This window comes from Lichenostomus cassidix, chromosome 2 (assembly GCF_008360975.1).
Source record: "Lichenostomus cassidix isolate B80296 chromosome 2, HeHo_3.0, whole genome shotgun sequence".
Classification (NCBI taxonomy): Eukaryota; Metazoa; Chordata; class Aves; order Passeriformes; family Meliphagidae; genus Lichenostomus; species Lichenostomus cassidix.
The window spans coordinates 55061054-55085686 of record NC_139482.1 but is presented as its reverse complement, the minus strand read 5'-3'; the positions used below and the strand labels follow the sequence as shown (position 1 = coordinate 55085686).

Genomic DNA, 24633 nt, shown 5'->3' with positions numbered 1-24633 from the left:
ATGAGGGCTTATCTCTCTCTTTGTTCTGATGATGCCACTTCTTGTAGGCATTTCAAAGCTATGCCCTGCAGCAGTGTAAACTCTCGAGCTGCCCTCCCCCTGCTGCTGGGGAGAACTGCTCAAGGAGCCTAGACATGCAAAGTGCTCTCCGTGGCCGCGGGCTGTGAAGCTGTCTAGACACGGTCCTCGCAGAAGTGTAGCAGGTTTAGAAAGGCAGCTGTTTCATTGCAGGTTTCCATGGTGATTTTATTTAGGATAACAGGGGAAGGGAAGATGGGAGAAGATGTGGATTCCATCGAGGCCAGAATGAAAGAGAGCGTGTTCCGGCTCCCGCCGGGACTTTTATTTCTGGGGCTGGGAGCCGGTCCTGACTCACATCATCCAGTCAGGAGGGGTCAAAGGGACGGGGTCAGGGGAGGGAAGAACTCGTTACAACAATGCCCTAGTGCACTGGTTCACTTTCAGCAGGGAGGAAGGGTGGACACTATAGCTTATCTGTGACAGTAGATTTCACTGCTCTTGTTGTTAACCCTACATTGACAGGTTCTAAATAAAGTTAAGAAACGTTAAACCTCTTGGTAGGAGCAATAAGGGGAAATAAACCAAATACAAGGATCTTAGTCTTATGAAACAACCTTTTCTCAGCTGACATTTTGCAGGGAATTCTATGTACGACATTGATTATAAACTTTAGAGAATGTTTAAGTTAGCAGTACTGATAATGGATACATTTTTCTTGAGCTGAATTAAAATAAACAACAAACACCTCTTCTCTAACATTTTTCAAGGAAGATAAAAGGCAGGTTGTTAAGCTGTTTTATATTCAGGAAATAGAAACAAATTAAAATGCGTGCTGAAAACAAAACTCTGTGCAAGTTTGCTCCTGGGACTGAGTGGGTAGGGTAATGAAAAGCCTATTTGGCTTGTTAAGATTCATAAGGGAAAAAAACAGAAAACCAAAATGAATGACACCAAGTAATGGGATATATTCTTAATTGTTCTGAAAATAATTTTTAACAATATGTATTTATTTTTAGTTCTTGATTTGAACGAAGAGGCTTGTGCTCTCTAAAACATTTTTCAACATTTCAAATTTTTCTGTAACTGAGTTAATGTATGTTCATCCTATTACCAAATAAAACCGATGAGATCTCCCCTGCATTTTTTTTGTGCTTTTTTTTTTTAATGTGCTTTCTACATCTGATGAAGGCATGGTGCTTGCTATTTACTTTTCATCTGGCTCACCAAAGAGTTTGAGTTATAATCAACCTTTTTTAAAGCATAGTGGGAATATTGCTTGGACAGCTGTTATTTAGAGGGGACACCACTCACTCCTTGTGAGAAGTTAGTGTCATTACCTAATTTCTATACATAGGGAAATAGAGGTGGAGAATTCAACTAGCTTATTTAAGGCCCCAACATAAATCTCACCTTTCCACTTTTCTCTTGACTGAAATCACAGTCTGTAAGAGTATCTAAACCACGAACAGTACACCACAGCTCAGCAGCCTTTAGCTCAGCAGCTTTAGACAAGTCATCAGTACTATAACTTGTTGGTTTTCTTTATCAGGAACTTTGTCCTCACTGGTGCCAGTCAGGAAACAATGTTTGAATGTTTAACTTCAGGATTGTTGAGTCGGGCTTGTCTCAGCATTCATCAACACCAAGAGCAGCTTGATTCCCCTTCTCCATCCACCACTGATAACTTTTGCAAATAGGGTAAAGGTAGAGCTGCCCACTTACGCAGAGCATCCTTCTAAAGAGGCTACTACTTTGGATGTTTTTACTCAGGATTTTCTTGAAGGTCGGAATTTAACCGTCTTGCCCTTTGAAGAGATCTTGGAGAGGTCTTGCTTTTCTGAGGAAAAAAAAAATTAAGGAAAAATTGAGGAATGAAACATTGGTGTCTCACTACACCAATAATTCTCATCTAATGTAAACAGATCTAATCTTAAAACGAACTAATTTTTATACCTGCTAGCTGTATTGGTTTGAAAACAAACCAGTGGGAGATCACAAGTCAAGATTGAAATTAAAAATAAGTGAAATAATACAAGGAAAAAGCACTGACAAAGTCAGATACAACCTAACACCCTGTTAGGGTAGTGGTAGCAGTCCAACTGAAGTAGTCCAGTTGAAGTGGTGATCCTGTGAAGGTCTAGTCTCCAGCTGAAGATCCAGTGGTAGCTCTCGTCCTCTGGGAACCCAGTAGACAGGGCTACCTCAGGCAGTTCCAGGGCCAGGTTATATCCAGGTGGGAACACCTGGCTCCTTCCTCCTGGGCAGAGCATCCCACAATGGGATGAGATAAGTCCATGAGTCACACGGTGGGTCCCTGATGGCCCATTGCCTGTCATCCGGAGTGGGTCATTAGCAGGTGATAGCAGCTAACGGCCCACAGCTGGTGGTAATAGAATACTTAACTACATCTATATTGCAACCTAGGACACTAGCATATTTGCATTAGTCTCTTGCTTTTTTTTAATAAGCAATGCTTACACAGGACTTTTCATCCATTTCTCTAACTCTATACTGCCTTTAACCCATTGATCCATTAATGAGAATTTGCAAACAACACATTGCACATCACTTATGTGTGATACTTCTTCTGAGCCTGCAGACCATTATAATAAGCACGTAAGGGCTATAAATGCAGAAGGGAAGGTTTTCACATAAAGTTGTTAGGCCCCAAACAACTGGCTCAATGAGGTTTTGAACACGGCTTACGGTTACTCATGTCTCTGAGTTAGACCCATGGAAGAAATACTGACAAGATATTCTCAAGAGGTCAAAATCACAAAGACTTTACTGGCAACTTCAGAAAATCAGACAAATTTGGCAAAAGGTTTAGTATAACATTCAACCAGCATAAAACACTTCTCAAAACATTAACTTGGCCCATTCAACCTCGCAAACTCTAAGCCCATTCTATTTTAAGTTACCCAAAAATTCCAAGAAGAGGGAATTAGAAGAACGAGAAAGAGAGAAAAGAGGAAATATATAGAAAAGCACACACATAGCTGCCAGCTCCTGGGTTCCAAAGGTGTTCAGATAGAAATTCCAAGAAGTGGTAGGGTAAAGACATGTGACTGCCTTGTGTTCGGCCTTAAATACTCCTTGGCCATCCACCCAGATGGGACTTCTGGTCATTTGGCCACTCAGGACCTTGATTAGGGGCTCCTGAGGTGGGTGTGGAGCATTGCCTCCAGGGATTGGCAGGCTCTGCCAGACTGGAATACAGGCTCCAGGGGGATGAGGTGTACAGGGCAGTGCATTGCCTTGCCAGGGCAAAGCTTGACCTGCCCCTTTCCCCATACACATGCACCCCAAAATATCTCAAGACATCAATCTTTCTAGGCTCTCACAGCTACCAAGTACAGTCCCTTCATTATTGACTTGCTAAATGACCTTGCTCAAATTCTTACTGTGTGTCCAGTTTCCTCATTTGTTTGAGAATGATAACATTTACTCCCCTTTAAACATATCTCCCTACATAGGGATCTGTTAACTGTTTTGATTAGAAAAACAGAGGCAGGGTTCCTGTCAAAAGACAGGAACCATCAACCTAATGGTGCCCTTTTTTTGCAAAAAGACACTGTGGATTTGTTGCCAGTCAGGTCTGCTTCTGGTAGCAACACTCATTGTGACAATAACACATTAAATTATAGGAAAGTGCCTTCTGTCTGGCATTTCCAGAAATTACTAGCCTGTGCTTTGTCTCTCTCTTTGTTAGAGACCTACCACCTCAGTGTATGATTTGGCTATTTAACACTTAACTTCCTACCCATGCCCTGCTACTGTGGCTTATGCAGCAATCTGTTTGCTCTGGTATGGTTTGCAAATCAGCCCTTTCTGTGCAGTTATTTACAGTATGTGCTGGGGAGTAGGTAATAGTACAATGCTTTCCATGCATATAATCCAGTGCTGATGAAATATTTTATTTACTGCTATGGTTGTATTGTTTCTCTACCCTCTATATAGATCTTGTTTGGTGGGGGGGTGGGGGGAGTGGTTTTGCTGGAAGTGACCACTGATGTGTAGTCAAGAAGCAGTCTGCTGTAAACACACATGCACAATTTTCTAATAGAGAAAATGTTATTGTCTTGCTGTTTTTGATGCAATTTGCAAGCAGCATCTTGGATAAAAAGGGGAAGCTTTATCACATTGTGTTTAATATCACTTCTAAAGGAGTGAAACTGACCAAAAAAGGCATGTGTGTATATGATCCTGTCCATCTCTTTGCCAGCAGGTTGATCAGTCTTCCTCATGCTGTGTTTTGCACCTGTGCCTTGTCAATTTTAAGTGTGAGAGAGGAAGAATCACCCAAGAGGTCACAAAGCTGTCAAGTTTTATGAGGTGAGGTAGCTGTGTACAGGAGAGACCCCTGACAGTGTTCCTACCTTGACTTGACCACTGGTGAAACCAGAGTCTACTGGCAACTTAACAGCACTTCACAGCACCCCAGGGAGCCCAGATGCCATGGGCACATCTGCTGCCTCTAGGTGTGACTCCTTTTTCTCAGTGCAAAGAGGATGAACTAAGCATTTCTACAGGAACCTGGACTAAGTGTGATGAGAAAGCACACTAAGGGTATTGATGTACCCAGTTTGATGCAATCACTGAGTGACGATATTTTCATTTCTGCAACTTGGAAACATTTGGAGGTCTAATTCGGTCATGGTCATGGGAGTGCACACACCCCTCAGTGTCTGGGACCAGCCTTACCTAAGATCCTCACCATCTCCTGCCAGGGATCCAGGGGATGTGTCCCAGCTCAGCCTGGGGCCTTCAGTCCCTGCCTGAGCCCTGCTGTAGATGTGCCTCTCTCTGTCCCTGTCTCCTGGGTGGATCTGGGACCTGCGCTGCAGAGAGCTGCTCTACAGGATGGAGCCCTCAGACCTGGATCTTAGCATGTCATAAAGAATTTTAAGAGTAGTATGCTCTATTCTGTTCTATTTCTATTTCTATTATTTCTATTTCTATTCCCTGTGCACCACAACTTGAATGATGAATAACAATTCCATTTGCCTGAAACACCAAGAGTTTTTCAGCACCAAAAATGCTTGTAAGGACACATAGCACAAAGGCTACAACTGGAATTTGGTGGGTTTATTTACTTTTATTTTTCTGAAGCCATTTCAGAGCCACTGCTTGCAAGTGTGAACACAATGCCCATATGCAGCCGGCAGCTGGATGATGCATCTCAGTTTGTTTGAAAAAACATCCTTTGCAATTTGACAGCCTAACCGAGCTACAGAAAGCAGCAGAAGGAATACAGGCCAAGCAAACCCTGTTTCCTGAAGAGAACATGAATAATCGAGTTGAGGAACAACCACACGAAGGAAGAAGATAAAAGAAGAATGGATGTGGGGCACAGCAGGCTGTCTTCATGGTGCACGAGCGCAGGCAGGCAACCTTGCCAAAAGGGACTGCAGGAGCCTGATCAGTGGTCATGCTCGATACTGCAGAGGAAGGCAAAAAAACCCCAGGATGAGTGCAAATTTGCCCTGAGGGAAAATTGCTTCCTGACCCCACCTTTAAATAGAGATTGACTATTCCCTGAGCGTGCGAGGAAAATCCACTTCCACATCATTCCACAGGCTGATTGACATCAAACCTCCGAGGAGATGTCCAAACCCTATTCTCCCTCAGTCTGGAGCTATCTCAGGGGCCACATGCTCTTGGGAGGAAGAATTCTTCCCACACCTGGCAGGATACCAGTGAGTGCTGCAAAGTACTTGGAACCCTGGTAATATCTCTGCATCCCATTCTTTACAGCTTCTACTCCTGGCTCTACAGGAGATGATAGTGGAGAGCACTCTAGTGTTATAGTGACTGACCAAGAAGTAGCTATCTTTGATCTTTGAGGTGTCTCAATGGATGATAAATTTTGTATAACCACAGACTTTCTTAACACTCTTAAGAGACCAAGTCCCTCCAAGTTTAGACCATTTTTTGAGTGACTCTAGTGAAATAGTCTTGGTTCTCCTCCTCCTTCATCCTGCAGATCTTTGTGATAATTACAGCAGAAAACCTCCTTTCTTGACAAAGGCTGCAAAAGGGAGAAAGAAGATTTTTTCCCAGCAGTCTAGGCTCAATTTCATGTGCATTTGTCTACTAAGCTTCAGCTCTGACATTCATTCTTTCATCTGTTATGCAAATCAAGGTATGACATAGACATAAGCCCAGTGGCATCTCTCCAAGAATCCAAGAAAAAGTGGTATCAAAGAAGAGTTAAGAGGAAATACTGTGTGCATGCTACCCTAGCCAAGTCTGAGGTTTCATCTGTAAGATGGTGGATTGCACATCTCACTTGTCAGAGCAAAGAGTGGCGAATGCACTCATCCTCCTTGCTGAGTTAGTGTCTGGACAACAGACCGTCTATCCACGTGATGCTACTTGTGTAACTATTTTAGTCTGCACTGGCACTGTTGGTAGTACACTGGCACTACTACAGCATTGTGCTACCAAATATGTATTCTCTGCTTTCATTGCCTTAATGATAGACATGATCTCAAAAGAAGAATTATTTCCCCTAAATTAAACTAAAGATCAAAAACAGAAAAAAACCAAACAAAAACCCTTTAATCACTCCATGCACAAAGGTCCTGAGTATCATAAAATATTGAAGCCCCTTATAAAAACCCTGTCAGGTAAGTATTGTCATTTGTATTCCCATTTTATATGCTGAGAAACTGGAGTGAAAATTACAATCCAGGTAACACAAGACATCAGTGAGAAATCTGGGTACAGAACTCTAGAGTCCTGACAGAGAGTCTTCTGCCCATCACTTTGATGCACTAAAGTCTTAGGAAATTGAAAGTCATTAGTCTCCTTTATCCACTTCTCTATGAAGATGATAAACAGCACTGTCACTGTTCTGGATAAATCCCCTTAAACCTATTAGTAAAGTCATCTCTTCTGGAAAAATCGCCAATAAAATTCCTGGTAACAATAAACATTCCCTCACACTGAGCAATGGAAAATTCAATAACAATTTGGCTGAATCCATGCTGAATACAGAAAATGGAATTAATATGAAAAGTGAATGTGCCTCAAAGAAAAGTAATTCTCCTGGATATTTTTCAACCTTTTAATGAATGTAAAGCTAATCTAGTTGAGAACAAGAAAGATTATGACTATGCAAAAAACTGGATGTGCATTTCTAAAGTTTAGAAAATCTGTAGCTTTTTGTTTCCTGAGACATTTTAGACATGATTAATCACTTGAGGGGTTTAGCAAGAGGGGAGTGTGACTGTTCTAGCATTTGAATCTGTGATGTTAGCTAGCTCCCACAATGGAATCTTTTTTGCTTCTTAGGATTCCTGCTAAGAGCAATGACCTTTCTATTTAAATCCTCACCATACTAATTATTCAATTGTTATTTTGCAAATAATAACTAAGTATAAGATGAAAATACTTTGATTGTGGTCATGTTTAATTTTTTAGTCTATGTAAAGAGTTAAGAAAGCAAGACATAGGTTCAAATAAACAGAGTCAAAATGTTGAGAATGGTCAGATTCATATGTAGACCACTTCCAACTTTCACAATAGCCTGCAGTTTATTGGAAAATCAGGCAAAATGCCTCAGATCCACCTATTCCTGAATTCTGGGAAACATGATCTCAATTCAGATATATTGCCTTAAAATTACCTTGATCAATACTATTTTGAAAACAATGAGGTGGTTCACTGCATGTATGTAGACAGGTAAGCAAAAAGTTGACTCTTCGTTTAGTTTTGGCAGTTTCATCTACTGTCCAAACTGTTGTTTTCTAACCATGAGAATGTTCCTTCCTGTGTTGATGTCACCTGCTGAGATGTCTGAATAAGGGCATGATTTCAAGATCCCGTATTCTGTAGTGCTTACTTGACCTAATTTCAATTTTGGAAATGCCCATCTTTCATTTTAGCATTTTACATCTATATTTATAATTTATATTTTCAAAACCTTTTTTTTCTGTGAACTTTTTCCTAATTGTCTGTAGCTACCATTAATGCAAAAGAATCCTGGCTCTCAGGCTGAGAAAGCCTCCTTTGCACAGATAGGCTTGCTGAGTGGGATGGATACAGCTTCAGAGGAATTGATTTCTTTTCCACCAGTGAGTGAAAGCTAGCCACGGTAACCATTGCTGTTCTTCCTTTGTCACTACCAGCCATCAAACCTCAACTGCATCACCTCAGGAGGCCTACTCTCAACTCAGGAGACTATGTCCCTGCCTTACACAAGAAATTGGAGGAACATACAGTGAGAGGTAAAGTGTTTGACGAGAGGGGAAGAACGAAAAAGATTCAACGTATGTCCCAGAGCTGGAATAGGAAATAGCAGAAGAGATAAAGAGGCTTCTTCTGGAATGGCGCTACTCACAGGCAGACAGGGAATATTGTGGAATCATTGCACAGGCCACACTACATTGATGGCAGCTGCAATTCTAACTAAAACCAAGTGTATGATTTAACTAAAAAATATAATGGACATTTTGTTAGAAAGGTTTTCAATAGCCTTATTATTGCATCATACGCTCACTTACTACTAAAATATTGGTCTGTAACCTTAAAAGAAGTAATTGTATGTGACTTACCTACTGTCAAATTAAGCCAATGCTTTCCTAGATTGTTGGTTTCCTTATGGTGTTCTCAATGTGAATTTCTGCCTACCACAGGTAAAACAAAAACTCCTATTTCAGACAGCATGGGAAAATTTTTTCTTGCCTAGCAATACTGAGAACAAGTCCTCCTGTCATAGTGTGATAGGTATTCAGGAGGATGCAGGTAGGAGGCTGGAGTACAAAGAGTCCTCTCACTTCACTCACTGGAAAAAGAACATACAGCAAAACATTAAAGTTGTTCTTTGCTCAAATTCTGTTGAACATTAAACAACACTGATTGTCTTTAATGGCATTAATTTAGTTGAATCTGATCCTATGCATTTTTTCAGTACACAGTGTCTCCTGGGCCTGAGTTTCACAATTGAACACATCTCTTGTGCAAAAGTTTCTCTTGCCCCCAGATTTTGCACTTAGAGAAACAATGGCAAATAGCTCTCTACCCTCTTTCCCCAAGCCCCCGGTGGTTTACATACTACCTCCGCTGTCCCTTTGCAGTTCTCTTTTTATTTTGCTCACAGGCAAATCTACTCTATTTTTCATTTTCCTTGCTGCTCTTCTCTGTATCTTTCTTCGTTTTTGCCTCATTTTGAAATGCATGCTGCTCAAGTTGTAGGTATACCAGAAATTTTTGATATATAATGACACTTTGTTTTATCTTCTATACTTTTCTGAACAGATTTTAAAGTTGTACTTTAATTTTTGAACCTCCTTGAGGACTGAACAGTAGTTTCTGTAGAATTATCTACGAAAAATCCTAATTAATGTTTAGCCCAAATACACACGTGGAGTTGCAAAGTTACGGTTGCCTCTCTTTATGTGCATCTTTCTGCACTAACCAACACTGAATTGGTGGGTTTTCCAGCTACACTGAAGTAAGCTACTGCTTCTTCTTTACTACTACTTTTTCTTCACTTTCTCTTCATTTCTGTTCCCCACTTGCTTTCTTCTTCCACCAACAACTTTTCCAAATCACATCTTTTGAAGAAGCGCATTGAATAGCAGAAACAACAATCCTTCTTTACTATGAATCCTGACTATTTCATCACACTTTTTAATTTATTTATGCATTTTTATTTTTCTCCCCATTGTTAATTAGTTATTTACCCTTCTTAAGATCATACGTTGCAATCTTCTTTTAATCCATGACAACTCAGTAGCTTTGACAATCTTTGGATCAGGACCTCGTAAAAATGGAGTACTGCAAACCATCGTTTGCACCTCCAAGGAGTGTCAAGGTTTGTGATGCAAAATTTATTGTACAAAAACCTGGCTGAACACTCCCTGTTTTAAGTATTCCTGTTAGAAATATCCTTGCCACCTACCAGTTCTATTATTTCTATTTCTAAAAATTTGCTCACTGTGAATTAGTTTCTAATCATGCCCAACATCAAAACTGTACATAGACCAGCTGGTGTATGTACCACTGCTGTGTGACAGTCACATTAAAATCAAGGCTGGTTGTCACATGAAAAAAGCCAAGGTGTTTTTCCAGTGTTACAGATGCCCTTTACTCCCTTAAGAGAGGACCATTGCAATTCCAGGTGCACTTGCCTCAAGATCTCACACCTTTTTACAGTATTTTGCTGGACACCTTCACTGCTCAAGTACTCTGGTGTCACGTTTCAGTTATTTTCATCTGTTGTACTCTGTGCTTCATGTTCAACATCACAAACTTCATGTTTGTAATGTTGATCTTAACCACCACCAGAATTTGTGACTCCAAGCAGCTGGGCTGGGCCACTGCCTAAACACAATGCTAAAAGGAATGCACTTTAAAGCCTCCTGCTTATGAAATATGATTTACCTCTAGGAATTTTCTGAGGACTGTATTTTGCTTGTGGAATACCCTAAAATGTTTTGCACAAACAGGCTGTACACTGCATATATTTTATCCATATATATATATGTATATGTGTAAAATTGCATTGTCTTTCCAAACACATTTTCTGTCTGTGTCATTTCCTCCCCCGTATGATACTTTACCTAACAGAGTTCTGCCTGTGACAAGTGGACAGCACTAGATCACTTGTAGAGGTTGAAAGAGAAACCTATTTCTTTTTCTTTCATTATTATCAGTATAGTTTATTTGGATTATCGTTCTTCTGTCACTAGTGTCTCACAAAGGGAGAGATTTTTGTCATTGCCTTCTGTTAGGAATAGAGACAGGAGTTTTGATAAGTCCCTGCCTTTTGCCTAGGCCTTTGGCAGCCGGGAGTTAGCTTATCGGGGTGGCCAGCATCCCAAGACCTGGTCTCATTTGCAGGTTCTTTAATAATGGCCAATTAGGTCTAATATGACATAAATTATCATTTGTTAGACACAAAAATAACAGACATAGGACTTGGAACAAACTACATACTACACAGAAATAAATAAAACAAAACAAAACAAAACAAAACAAAATAAAATAAAATAAAATAAAATAAAATAAAATGAAAAGCAGCACATGGAAAGGTACCTATTGTTACAGCTAACAAGAAATAATGTAACTTAGGATTCAATGTATTTTACCAATCCGATTTGGTGGTGGAACACACATCAGAATCTTTTCCCTCAATTCCCAAAAAAGTAACCTGCAGAGTTTGTGTCCAAACTCCGTGGAGAAGTCCTGCACATTCCCAGAACGTGTGTAAGAGACTTCTGCCTCTATGATAATTTGTGTGTCTTTTATAGTGTAAAACCCCTATCTTCTGGTCACCCATATGCTTCCTTTCATCTCTTTCCACATCTGTTTTCCCATACCACAGTGCTGACTCTTGGTTGGAGTTCAGACTTTAGGGTGCCAAGAAATGACCCCTTGCTGGGCCTTTTGACCCCTTGCTGGTTTTCTCGTATGTCAACTATCTGTGAGGGAAAGGGTTGGGGTGGAAGGACGTCCTGCCACACTCTCCTGGTCCACACCCTCTCTTTTGCCATGAGGCAGAGGTAAGTTGTCATCTTGAATGTACTGCTCTGTAGTCAAAGCACAGGGTAACGAAATTCCCTACCTGAGGTGTCATCACAGAATCAGAGAATGATTTGGATTGAAAAGGACCTTGTAGCAGTGTGCCTTTGCAGAGTTCCAAAGGTTTTTCCTTTGTTTTCCTTCTCTGTATGTTATTGCTTCTTTTGAATTATGCGCCCTGCCCTATCAAAAGTCTATTGGTGTGTACCCCTGCTTTTTTCCCCTCAGACTTACCTCGGTTGGCTCTTCAGAGCTAACTCCCTCCCCTTTTCCCTTCCCTTATAAACCTCTGCCAGCATGTGCTGGGGATCAGAGTTTCTGGGCTTTCAGCCTATCCATCCTTCCCCTGCTTCCCATCCCCCTTTCTCCTCCCCTGGACCCTCTCCCGAAGATCCTAATAAATCTCTCTGGAAGACCAGAGACTGTGCCCGTATGTTTCTTCTTCCCACCTTGGTTTCCGCCGGGTTTCTGTCCCCAGAGCTCCATGCTGCCCTGTGTGCTCCCCGGCTCCGGCGCCGCTCCACCCTGCTTGTGCGCCCGGAGTAGCCGTTTGCCTTCTGTGTGTGGTGTTGGGGCTACGGCTGTTTCTCGGGGTCAATGCCACAGGACCTTAAATATCATCTCATTCCAACCCCTCTGACTTGAGAAGGGACGTCTGCCACATGGGCAGGGCCCCATCCAGCCTGGCCTTGAATACTTTTAGGGATGGAACATCTGCTGCCTCTCTGGACAAACTGCTCCAGTGCCTCACCATTCAAAGTTAAGAATTTCTTCCTAATGTCCAACCTAAACCTACTCTCTCTCAGTTTATCTATTCACCCTTGTTCTATCACCACATGCCTTTGTAGAAAGTTCCTCTCCACCTTTCCTGTAGGCCTACTTTAGATACTGGAAAGTGCTAAGAGGTCATCATGAATCCTACTCTTCTCCAGGATGAGCAACCAGAGCTCTCTCAGCCTGTCTTCACAGAGGAAATTCTCCAGCCCTCTGAACATCTTTGTGGCCATCCACTGGACCTGCTCGAACAGGTCCATGTCCTTCCTGTGCTGGGGATCCCAGAGCTGGACTCAGTACTGCAGGTGAGATCTTACCAGAGCAGAACAGAAGGGCAGAATCACCTCTGTTGACCTGCTGGCCATGCAGCTTTTGACACAGCCTTGGACATGGTTGGCATCAGCGCCCCCTATTCCTTTTCAGCAGGGCTGCTCACGATCTGTTCATTGCCCCGTTACTGTTGATACTGGGGGTTGCCTTGACCCAGGTGCAGCACCTTGCACTTGGTCTTGTTGAATGTCATGAAGTTCATATGAAACCACTTGTCAAGCTTCTCCAGGCCTCTCTGGGTGGCATCCCATCCTCCAGGAGTGTCAGCTTGATGTGTCTCGGGGAGTGCCTATGGCTTCTAATATTTAATGGAATTCTGATCAGGTTCCTTTGCTCTCACTTTTCTCCAGCTAAATCCATGTTGTGCTGAACTGCTGTCTAATGGAGTCCCCTCTAGAAAAGTGGCTGTTCTAAGTGGTTTAGAGTGGTTTAGAGTGTTTTTTTGGTCTTTGGTGTTTTTTTCCTGGAGCATGGGAAGGTGAATAATGCTGCCGGACACTCACTGGTATATTGGAATGATATCTCAGAAAGTTTCTTCCCTCTTCCAAAGTTTAGGGCTATTGGCTGGATTAAAATAATGCAAAGTGGGTGAGAGAGGATGTTGGTACAGACTTCTCCTACTAAATATCAGGTGCTTCACAAAAATAATTCCTAAGCTTACCACTTATTTGTGTTGATGGCATCCAGCCTGATGCATAGAAATGCGTGACAAAATGGATGGGCTGAACCACTCAGTCCAACCCTGACATCTAGTGCACAACAAAGGGAACTATTCAAAAAATAAAACTGTGCTATTTGGAGGAGTACCAGCTTTGCAGCACACTCAGCTTTCTTCTATATTTATTATTTCTGAGATTAACCCTTGCTCCCAGCATAGAACTAAGTCCATCCCTCTTAGCAAGTTTTACTACCACAGGCTTGTCATGCTATTTAAACTTGTTACCAATAAGTCATTGCAACTATCAACACTAGAAAATTTAATATTCTTTTCTCTTTAGTCCATTCTCAAACTGAGTCTTTGCTGTAATCACTGGGCTGCTTTGCTACGGCAAAAAAAGTTTGGTGCTTTGTTATTTGAAGAGTTCTTCCTTCGTTTTTTTAGGAAAGGAATAAAGTCTGAATTAAAATCTGAATGTTAAAACCCCCAGTGAATGAGCCATGGAGGTACTCTTGAGTATTCATTCCTTACATTTTGGGTATTTCCTAGGAACTGCTCATTGCTCCATTGCTCTGGCACCCTATTGTCATGGTTTTAAAATTAACTTACACTGACTGTGAATTTTTTAATTTCATGTGCTATCACTCCTTTGCCCCAAATTTTTTTCCTTATCTCTCACAGACCTGCTAAACATCACTAGGCAGCTCCCTTAGTATGGATCCTGGGCTATAGTCACAGAATCACTATGGCTGGATGGTGGCTCTGGAGTTTGCATGTTCATATATGGTCCACTGAGGCAGGTTATAAAGGGCTATGTCCAGCCTGGTTTTGAAAATCTCCAAGGATGGGTGCTCTACAACCTCTCTCATGCAGGACCAGAAGTCAATATCCTGTAGTAGAAACTGGCTTTAAATGTTCACTCTTTTTATTTGCCAATCTACGTTGCAAAATTTTTGGTGTTTCTGTTTGTACCACCTCACTTTTTTGGGGGGGAGGATGTAAGGAACAGAATAATATCTATTTAGGAACTTAACCTAAATACAAGTGAAAGCCTGTGGCAGGATGTCATCCCATCCCCTCCCTCCCCACCCCCCCACCCCCGAGATAGTCTCTCTCTATCTCCATGGCTGGTATGGCTGGTGTATAGGTAACTGAGGTTGGGTCAAAAGCCCATCAAGGGGTTATCTCTTCGTGCCCGAGAGTCTGAAGCCTCCAACCCAGAATCCATATCTTAGTATGGAGAGCAGATGTGGAAAGAGATGAAAAGAATAAATACGTGACCAAAAGACAAACTTTTGCACTATAAAAGACACATGAAATATCACAGAGGCAGAAGTTTCCTACACACACTCTGGAAATGTGCAAGGAGCTTCTCCCCGGAGTCTGGACACAGGCTATGCTGGTTACTTTCCTGGGGATTGATTGAAAGGATTCAGAGGTATACTTCACCACCATATTGGCTAGGTAAAGATACATTGGTTCTTAAGTTATATTATTTCTTGCTAGCTGTAGTAATAGGTACCTTCTTGTGCATTTACTTTTAGCTACTCATAGTTTTCTTTTATTTTATTCCTGTGTAGTATGTAGTTTTGTCCTAAGTCTTATGTCTGTTCTCTTCTGTGTCTAATAAATGATAATTTATGTCATATTAGACCTAACTGGCCATTATTAAAGAACTCGCAAATGAGACTGGGTCTTGGGGTGCTGGCCATCCCAGTAAGAGCTACTGCCTGCTGCCACAGGCCTAGGCAAAAGGCAGACATTCATCTAAGCTCCTGTCTCCATTTGTAACAGAGCCAGAATTTTTAATATGCTTCACTGACATGCATTTTTGATTTTTGCTTGTAGATGCTTTTCCTGGGCAGTCTCTCTGCATACAAGAATACTGTAAGACCATGTGTAAAATGTGTAATCTCAAAAAGTGGGAATTGCATATAACACACAGGAAGAGAATCTGTTATAATATCTGAATATATCAATTAATTTAGGTGGTCAAAGCATTATACAATTATCAATTTATTAACCAGTAAGATAAAATTTCATCTAGACAAAAATTCAATGTAAGTTTTGCTAAACTCGATGCATGCAAATTCTGCTTTACCTGTGAATATAGTGTGAGTTTGCAAACATCATGAATATTGCTTTGGATTTGTTTCACCTAACCTTTGAACCTAATATTTAGTACTACAAAAATGCTCATCACAACCCCTTCAGATGGATGATGGACTTTCTGTAATCCTTAGCTGTAAGTTGTTAAAGCATAAGGCCACTAAATTCCTTAGTCCCAACATTATTGTAAATGGAGACCTGTATCTTAGTTTCTAGGTAGAGGTTAACTGGTAATTTTCTTCAAATCTATTAGCCATGGACAATCTCCTGACTGCAATCAGTCTTTTATTCACTAACTGAAGCATTTTATTCCCCTCTGAAGGCTTGAAGTGGTTGTTCAGTGTTCGAGTGTACCATTTCTGAACAGAGGCTTGTTGGACCACTCCTCAGGGGGTGGTGTTCCTGCTTAGTGACTTTAAAAGATCTTCTTAAAATTAGTGATTGCTGGTGGATAGGTTTCTCTCCTTCCTGAAAAGCAGTACTAGCCATGAATAAGCCCTTTTCCCATACATAAATATAGAATATAGCTTTTCTGCATCTTTAAAACTGTGTGAATAAAATCCTAAGGATGCCAGTAGGACCATTAGGTCCTTTCTGCCATAAGTGTATGGACAGTCCAGAGCTTGCAAATCCCCAATCTGTACTGAGTAAGTAAGGTATACAGAGCCTAGTGATTGGTATGTATTGCCTTCAAAAATTAGGAGTTGTAGGGTGTCATTGTGGAGGGGAGTCCAGTACCACTTTGCCTTTTTCCACAGCAACTCATATAAGGGCCTTGCAATTACTGAAACATCAGAAATGCATTTCCTCAAAAAAATCGTCAGGCCTAAAGTATGCTGCAGGTCTTTCTTAGTCTCTAGTGTTTTAATTTGGTCTAGGTGGGTGAGGATGTCTGGGGGAATACAGATCATTCTTCCTTTCCACCAGATTCCCAGGAATTTTACTTCTTGTGGAGGGGGTTGTATGTTTTGAGGAGGAATATATAAGTCCAGGGACTCTAGATGCTTAATAATGTCCTTTTGTGTTGATTGTACAGGTGCAATTTCATCTCCTGCTACTGTCATCAATGTATTGGTATACTTTTACTCCCACTGCAATGGGAGTGAGTGACAATTCTTGTGCTGGTGTGTGATGTGCTAGAGTGGGTGAGTGTTTAAATCCTTATGGGAGGCAGGTGAAAGTATATTGTTGACCCTCCCACAAGAAAGCAAAATGCTCCTGATCCTGTTCCTGCAGGGGAAGCACAAAAAGCACATCCTTGACATTAATAGTGGCCATAATTTGATGAGCCTGTTCTTGTGTAGGAGTTACCAGCTCAGCAATATTTGGGACTGCTGCGGTGAGAGGCCTCATATTTGAGTTAAGACATCAAAAATCCACTGTCAGTCTCCAACTGCCATTTGGCTTGTGGACTGGTCAGACAGGAGGATTGTCAGGGGAATGTGTGGCAATCACCATTCCTCTTTCTTTCAAATCTCCAATAACTGGGGTGATTCTTTCACTGGCTGCCTGTAAGGGGAAAGGTTTGACACTGGTTACTGGAGGAGAGGGAGGAAGAGCAGGGGCAGAACTTAATACATACAGATGTTGGGTTTCCTTCCCAAAAGCCCATATTTTTCCTTTTTCATCAGACCAAGATCTTTCCTTTAGGAGGTCTAGCCCAAATAAATCTGTAGGAAATATACCCAAAACCATTAGGGTTTCAACTACTTCCTCCTCTCCTCATAACCAGCATCTTACCTTTGCTGTTGTCCGGGGTTTTGTGTTTCCAAAAGCATCTGCAACAAATCTACCTTTATGAGAGAGAGTGGCATTCCACATGAAGAGGTGTCTTCAATATTAAGAGCAGACACCTAAGCACCAGCATCTACTACAAAAGTTACAGGGATTTTGTGGGGACCAACAGAATAGGTTGTATTGTATTGTAGACCAACAAGTCCTCTCTAGAGTTTTTGGTAAGCTGTCTGATGTAAATCCACCCTTTGTCCCCCAGCTCACCTACTGGGGATGAAGACAGGAGTTTCGTGTCACATCCTTTTTTTGGGATCCCTTGAGGGGAGGGCTATAGCAGGGATAGTTTTTAATGTTCTGTCTTTTGCTGGCCATTCTCAAATTAATATCTCTAATTTGTTAGTGGGTCCATTAGGGTTTTTGGAATTCCTTTTTGTAAGCCACAATCCACCGGGTATTTCTTTTTTCCTTATGTTCTTCCCCTGTGTTAGCTCATCCTCCTTGCCCAGGGAAGGACATTACCTTTCAGAGTCTGACTGAAGGCATAGTTTTTTTTCTCTCTGTGTGCTGAATTGATTTAAAATCAGTTGTACTTGAAGGTATTGCACCATATTTTCTTCCATAATTAATTAATTAATTAATTCTGGAATTATCCCCAGGTCCAAACTTTACTTTTGTCTCAGTCATGTCTGGGAGTAAAAGCTGCCTCCAATGTGGCAACACTTCTTTCCCCTTTTATTAAACTTTCTATTTGTCCTTGTATCTGGATGCCTATGGCTTTTGTAGCTTCAGGGAGGCCTCTGATAAGAGGTATTATTCTTTCAGGATCTACATGCATCATCACAGGGGATTCATATTGTGGTGTTAACTCCCTATCGTGCATCATTTGTAAATAAGAAGCTTTTTGCACGCTTTCTACAATCTGATTAATGTTTCCCACTATAGCCAGGGGATCTCCTTTCTCCAGGGGGTTGAGTTCACCAGCCCAAAAAACTGCTTTTTGGGTAAGAGACCAGGGAGCATGGTCATTCCCCACCCCCCAGAACCCTTTTGCCTCTTTTTCTGATAACAGAATTTGGTCTCCCCCCAGTAAGAGAGACTCCCCAAACATACTTAGTCACAGATCCTTTAGGAGTTTGGCTATATTCCTTTTTTAATTTAACAGGATATACACGATTTCTTTCATGGTTAGGTAAGGTGTGTCGTCATCTGAGCCCTCACACATGTATTCTGTTTTAATTAAGGGATAAAATGAGACTGGCAGCTTCTCTGATTGATTACACAATGATTTTAAGTCAGAGAGGGTGTATGTTTCTTTAAATATCTCCAGCTCTGACTCCTTTTTTTGCTTTGCTTTCTAATCTCGCATGCAACTTCTCTCAGAGCACATGGGTGGTAGCCCTTTGAGTTCTTACCTCTGCCTGGAGGAGGTAGGCATTAGCCTCTTCTTCCTCTAGTTGCATTTGCAGTGCTTTAACAAAGTCTTTCAACAAGCAATAATTTAAGCTTTTTATTGGTGTTCTTTGTGTTCAACTTCAGCTAACACAATAGCACCTAAACAGAACAAATGATAGGTTTTCCTTTACCTTTTTTATTTTTGCCCCTTCATGCAGGGTAGAGATTAGATGAACAAGCTCTTGGATATTACATCAGTAATTTTGTGCCCACCCCATTCCTGGAGGATATGGTTTGGCACCAAATTCATCCAACAAATTGACCGTGTTTGCGCACTATGCTTCATGTTACCACAAAAATGTCGTTGATTTTTCTTACAAGGTACCTTGTGTAAGTTAATTCACCCCTTCTCTCTGGAAAAATATTTTACAAAGTTATGTCACAAAGGTGAAGTGATCATTTCCAGAAGGTACCTTGTACAAATTACAGCTAATTTTGAAATATCACTCCTTCACCCTAGAAAGATACCTTGCATAAATTTAATAAAAACTGCAGAAATCCTTGCTACCTCGCTAGCTAGCCAGAGAGAGCCAGCTTCTGCCCCTGCTGCCCTGCTTTTTGCCACTCCAAGTTGCCTGGCTGCTCTTCAGCCTGCCCACCATTAGCAGCTGTGTGAGGCTGACCTGACCCTGCGCCACAGCGCCACCTGCAGCCGCTCGGGAGTCATCGCACCTGCCCTGCCCGGCCGGGAGCTCAACAGCGCCCCTGCTGCTTGCAACCGGGATTACACCACATGGGAAAAAGCTCGGCAGCTCACAAGTCATCTGCTATTGGTTTCTGGTTCTATTTGTAGTTGCTATTATTGTTATTGCTTGTTTATAGATACTAGTAAAGAACTGATATTCCTTTTCCCATACCTTAGCCTGAAAGCCCTTGATTTTCAAAATTAAATAATTCGGAGGGAGGGGAGAATCACATTCTCTGTCCTAAGGGAGGGTTCAGCCTCTCTTGGCAGACACCTGTCTTTCAAACCAAGACAAAATTCAAAAGAAGTTATATGGTGATACCAAGAAAAAATTTGGTATTTTGACTTTATTAATGGTAAAAGAGGCAAAGAGAGAGAAAGGGGAAAGAAGAGAAAAGTTGGAGAAAAGCTAAGATTACTTTAAAAGCATAGGATAGTTTACCAACCATCCTTATTACCTTTTCACTGGGGGGGGATTGTGAAGGAGGTTTTGCATTTTCTTTTCTTTCCTACTTGGAGTAGCTGATCTGCTTTTCCAATCTTGAGGGTTAGTGCTTAGCTGGAATGCAGTCACTTACCTTCTGAAAAGCAGGTGCAGTGTGTTGTCCCTGCATCTGACTTTGGCCCACTTTTGTTGCTTACACCAGATGACGCAGGAGCAGAGGAGGGTATCCACAAGTCACACATGTGTCACAGTATGTTGCAGTTTTCCCCAAGCTGGCAGCATCCAAGGCTGGTGGTGTCTCAGCGTTTGGAGGCTTTAGGTTATTTTCATGGCTGTGAAAAGGTTTAGCAGGCAGCAGTAAGAGGAAGGAAAGGTGAAGGCCAGAGTTTCTGTCCTTCTTTTCCTCCTCCCTAGTTTTGCACAGATTTTGCCTGCCTTTTTATGGACCTCAAGGTGGGCTGATCTTAGTCTTTAGGTGTTCAAAGAGATTATGATAATGACTAAACACTTTCTGAGGCTTTTTTTTTACTATCAGGTCCTTACAACTGCTTGCAAGGAACATTACAAAACCTCCTATTTACTTAATTGATCAAGTGAAAAATTACTTTCAATTACTCATGTTGCTCTTGAGTGGAAAAAAAAAAAAGAAAATGCTGAATTGGCAGGCTGTGCATACGCAAATTTGAAAGAATTGCAGACTATGATGTATGTTGCATCATTCTTATTTCTGGGCTTCAATTTGATCTATACAGGATAGTAAATTAGGCTGCTATGCCATTAGAGATGTCACTTGGACTGTAACTCCTCCTTTCTGAGCAATATACAATGCTAGCCTTAAAGGATGCTCCTTTTTTTTATCCTGTGAAGCTGCCAGCATTTCCCAGGCTTGGAAACAAATCCCTTTCAGAGGAGTAAATTCAGTCAGATCTTTTCTGTGCTCCTGCTTTGTGTTGTTAAGCTCCTTCATAGCTAAACATGTAAATTTTCATGGCTAATCCATTCTAATGTTCATTTGAATCTTTTCAGGACTCCACACTCTCACTCTTGCTCTATTGTACTGTATTTGGTCTGACCGAGATAGTAATTTTCCCTTAGTGGCCCTCACAGTGCTGTGCTTTGCATTGGCAGCTGGAAAGGCACTAATAACACACCAGTGTTTTTGCTGTTGCTGAGCAGCACTGGCACAGCATCAGCGCTCTCTCTCTAACATTGTCTCTCATGCCTCCTATCAAGGGATGGGAGTGGGCAAGATCCTGGGAGGGGACACAACTAGGCCAAAATAGCTGACCCAAATAAACTAAATGGATATTCCATACCATATGACAGCTCAGATACAAAAGCTAAGGAAGAGAGGAGTTACTGTTATTTTACAATGTAATTTTACAATGTTTGCCTTCTGGAGCAACCACTCTGTGTGATGAAGCCCAACCACTCTGTGTGATGAAGCCCTGCTTCCTGTGAAGTGGCCAAGGTCAACCCACTACAGTCTTTTTTGGCACCCAATGTGTGGCAGGAGACAAAAGCAGTAATATATACATATACATATACATATACATATACATATACATATACATATACATATTTATAAATAGCAGTTATTAAGTAGCAAGCTCCTGTGCAGGACATGGAATTTGTCAGCTGCATTGCTCATCTCTCTGCTTTGCTGAGTTTGAGAACACGTTACTAACAAACAATGACTCTGTGCTTTGCCTTTACACTGATCACAGAATCACAGAACAAACTAGGTTGGAAAAGACCTTTGAGATCATCGAGTCCAACCTGTGACCTAACATTACCTTATCAGCTAAACCATGACACTAACTGCCTCATTAAGTCTTTTTCTGAGCACGTCCAGGGACAGTGACTCAACGACCTCCCTCGGCAGCCCATTTCAATGCTAAACCATTCTTTCTGGGAAAATGTGTTTTTCTAATATCTAGCCTAAACTTCCCCTGGTGCAGCTTGAGGCTGTGTCCTCTTGTCCTGTCACTGGTCACCTGGGAGAAGAGATCAATCTCCACCTGACTACAACCTCCTTTCAGGGAGCTGTAGAGAGTGATAAGATCCCTCCTGAGCCTACTCTTCTCCAGGTTAAACAACCCCAGCTCCCTCAGCCAATCTTCATAGGGCTTGTGGTCTAGACCCTTCACCAGCGTTGTTGTCCTTCTCTGCCCACATTCAAGCATTTCAATGTCCTTCCTAATTTGGGGGGTCCACAACTGGACACAGTACTCAAGGTGCAGCCTAACTAGTGCTGAGTGCAGGGGAAGAATCACTTCCCTCGTCCTGCTGGCCACACCATTACTGATAGAGGCCAGGATACCATTGGCCTTCTTGGCCACTTCAGCATACACTAGCTCATGTTCAATCTGCTGTTGACCAGCAATCCCAGGCCCTTTCTGCCTGGCCACCATCCAGCCACTCTGTCCCCAGCCTGTAGCTCTGTAGGGGATTGTTACGGCCAAAGTGTAGGACTTGGCACTTGGACTTGTTAAATCTCATATTGTTAAATTCAGCCCATCTATCCAGCCTGTCCAGGTCCCTCTGCAGAGCCCTCCTACCCTCCAACAGATTGACACTCGCACCCAGCTTGGTGTCATCTGCAAATTTACTGATGGAGGAGTCACTCCCCTTATCCAGATGATCAATAAAGAACTTAAACAGGACAGGGCCCAACACTGATCCGTGGGGGACACCACCAGTGACTGGCCACCAGCTGGATGCAACACTATTCACCACCACTCTCTGGGCCCAGCCATCCAGCCAGTTCATGACCTAGCAAAGAGTGAACATGTCCAAGCCATGGGATGCCAGCTTTTCCAGGACAATGCTTTGTGAGACAGTGTCAAAGGCTTTGCCAAAATCCAGGTAGACAACATCCACAGCCTTCCCTGCATCCACCAGGAGGGTCACCAGTACATAAAAGGTGATCAGGTTGGTCAGGCAGGACCTGCTCCTCCTCAATCCATGCTTGTTGGGTCTGATCCCTTGACCATCTTGTAGATGCTATAGATGCTGAGTGATGGCACTCAAAATGATCTGTTCCATAATCTTACTGGGCACTGATGTCAGGCTGACAGGCCTGTAGTTTCCTGGATCCTCCTTCTAGGCCTTCTTATAGATGGGCATCACACTGGCTGGCTTCCAGTCATCTGGAACTTCTCCAGTGAAAGGAATAAGGGAGTGTCTTTACAAACAAATGGCTGGTAAGATAAGACCTGAGTCTGCTGGTAAAATAAGGCTGATACTGAGAGATAGAAGAAACAATGAGAAGGATTTCCATAGGAATTCCCCTAATTTGACTTACCCAAGACTGTGTTAATAAACTACAAGAAGAGAGACATAAGAAAAAGAAGAAAGGGAAGATGTGTGTTAAGGGGGTCTGCATTAGGGGGGGATGTATATTATGCAGGCTCTGCACTAGGCATTCCAGGAAGCCTGTACCTCTCAAGTACCTCAGCCAATGGGGAAATGAGGAACGGATTGACTCCACAACTCAGAAAGTTATGAAGTAGGTATGCTTTTATTCCAGCTGGGGTGCATGGGGGTAGCCTCTCCAAAGGCATGCACACCTCAGCAGCACTTCACTAGGTTTATAGGAGGTTACAGGTTACATATGCATAAAGTTACACAATGCCCCTATACATATTCATTACCTATTTTCACTTCATATTATAATGAGTTCAAAGTTCATTTAAATGTGCTTGCACAAGCACAGTGTCATGGATTAATTGTGGGCAAGGGTCCTGAAGATAAATGAGGGACAAAGTTAGTAGTCTTTCTCAGGACGAACTCTTCACCTTGTTTCCTTGTGCATGCTCCCTTGGTTCTTGGTCCAAGTCCAAGCCTTAGAACTAACTTGAGCCAGTTCTGGAGTCCGAGAGCAGGATGTTCAGTCACACTCGGTAATTTTTATCAATAGTCCTGCGTTCTTCTTTGCATCCTCCCCTTCTGCTTGGCAAGCGCAAAAACCGTTAAACAAGTGATACATTGTTTTAGCAAAGAGCTTCTAGTAAATCATTATCCAAATTCGGGCCTCCTAAATTAGTTCAAAAAATTATTATTCAGCTTCTAGCCCCGCTAAGTTAGTAATTCTAGCCCCCCTAAATCAGAAAGAGAGGGAAACCTGCAGCTGGGAAAGTAAGATAAAAGAGGCTGTGTCCTCTAGCAATTTGAGAGACCCCATGGGAAATGCCCATGACCTCTCCCTTTATTCATGAATAAAGTTACAGGACTCCTCTCTCTCCTTTTTGGACATAAACCTCTGGTGTTTGTGGATTAATTTTCCTGACATCAAGTGAACCAAGACTGATGGTAAATGATGGATAGCAGCTTTGCAAGCTCATCTGCCAGTTCCCTCATCACCATAAGATGGATCTCATCTGGTCCCATAGACTCATGATCATTGAAGTGGCTCAGCAGGTCTTTAACTGCTTCTTCCTGAATTACATGGGGGCTATTTTGCTCCCTGACCCTGTTATAAAAGAAGTAATGGAGTTGACTTTCATAAAGGGTTATGAGGTATTTGTAATGGTTATTTGTTAATGGCTGTGTATTATATTATGGTTACCTCTATTGATTTGTTGTGGCTACTTGTTAAATGTTATGGTTACCTTTGATTGTTGTATGTTCCTGTTAAAAGTTTTGTTTAGTTAAGAAAGGGGAGAGAAGTGGGTGTTGATTAGCATAAGGGGATAGCTGGGCAAACAGCTAACCCATGAGAAGACCCTAGAAACAATAAGCCAATGAGGACTGAAGACAATGAGCCAATCCAAGCACCTTGAGGAGGCAGCGTTAGGGGGTTATAAAAACTGTATCCCCTAGCCAGGAGGTGTGCCTCTGGCTTCCCTGCTTTGGTGACTAAGCGCTCAGTGCTGTTCCCTCTACTTTGTG

General features: G+C 42.0%; 1 long non-coding RNA gene across 1 annotated transcript; it reads right to left on the bottom strand.

Annotated features, from left to right (window-relative positions):
• Positions 1 to 269: 269 nt before the first annotated feature.
• Positions 270 to 21256, bottom strand: LOC146441396 (uncharacterized). The gene is made up of 4 exons (XR_014849889.1): positions 19874 to 21256; positions 18571 to 18709; positions 8583 to 8812; positions 270 to 1858 (listed from the first exon to the last, which is right to left on the bottom strand). It is a non-coding gene; the product is annotated as an uncharacterized LOC146441396 (long non-coding RNA).
• Positions 21257 to 24633: the final 3377 nt, after the last annotated feature.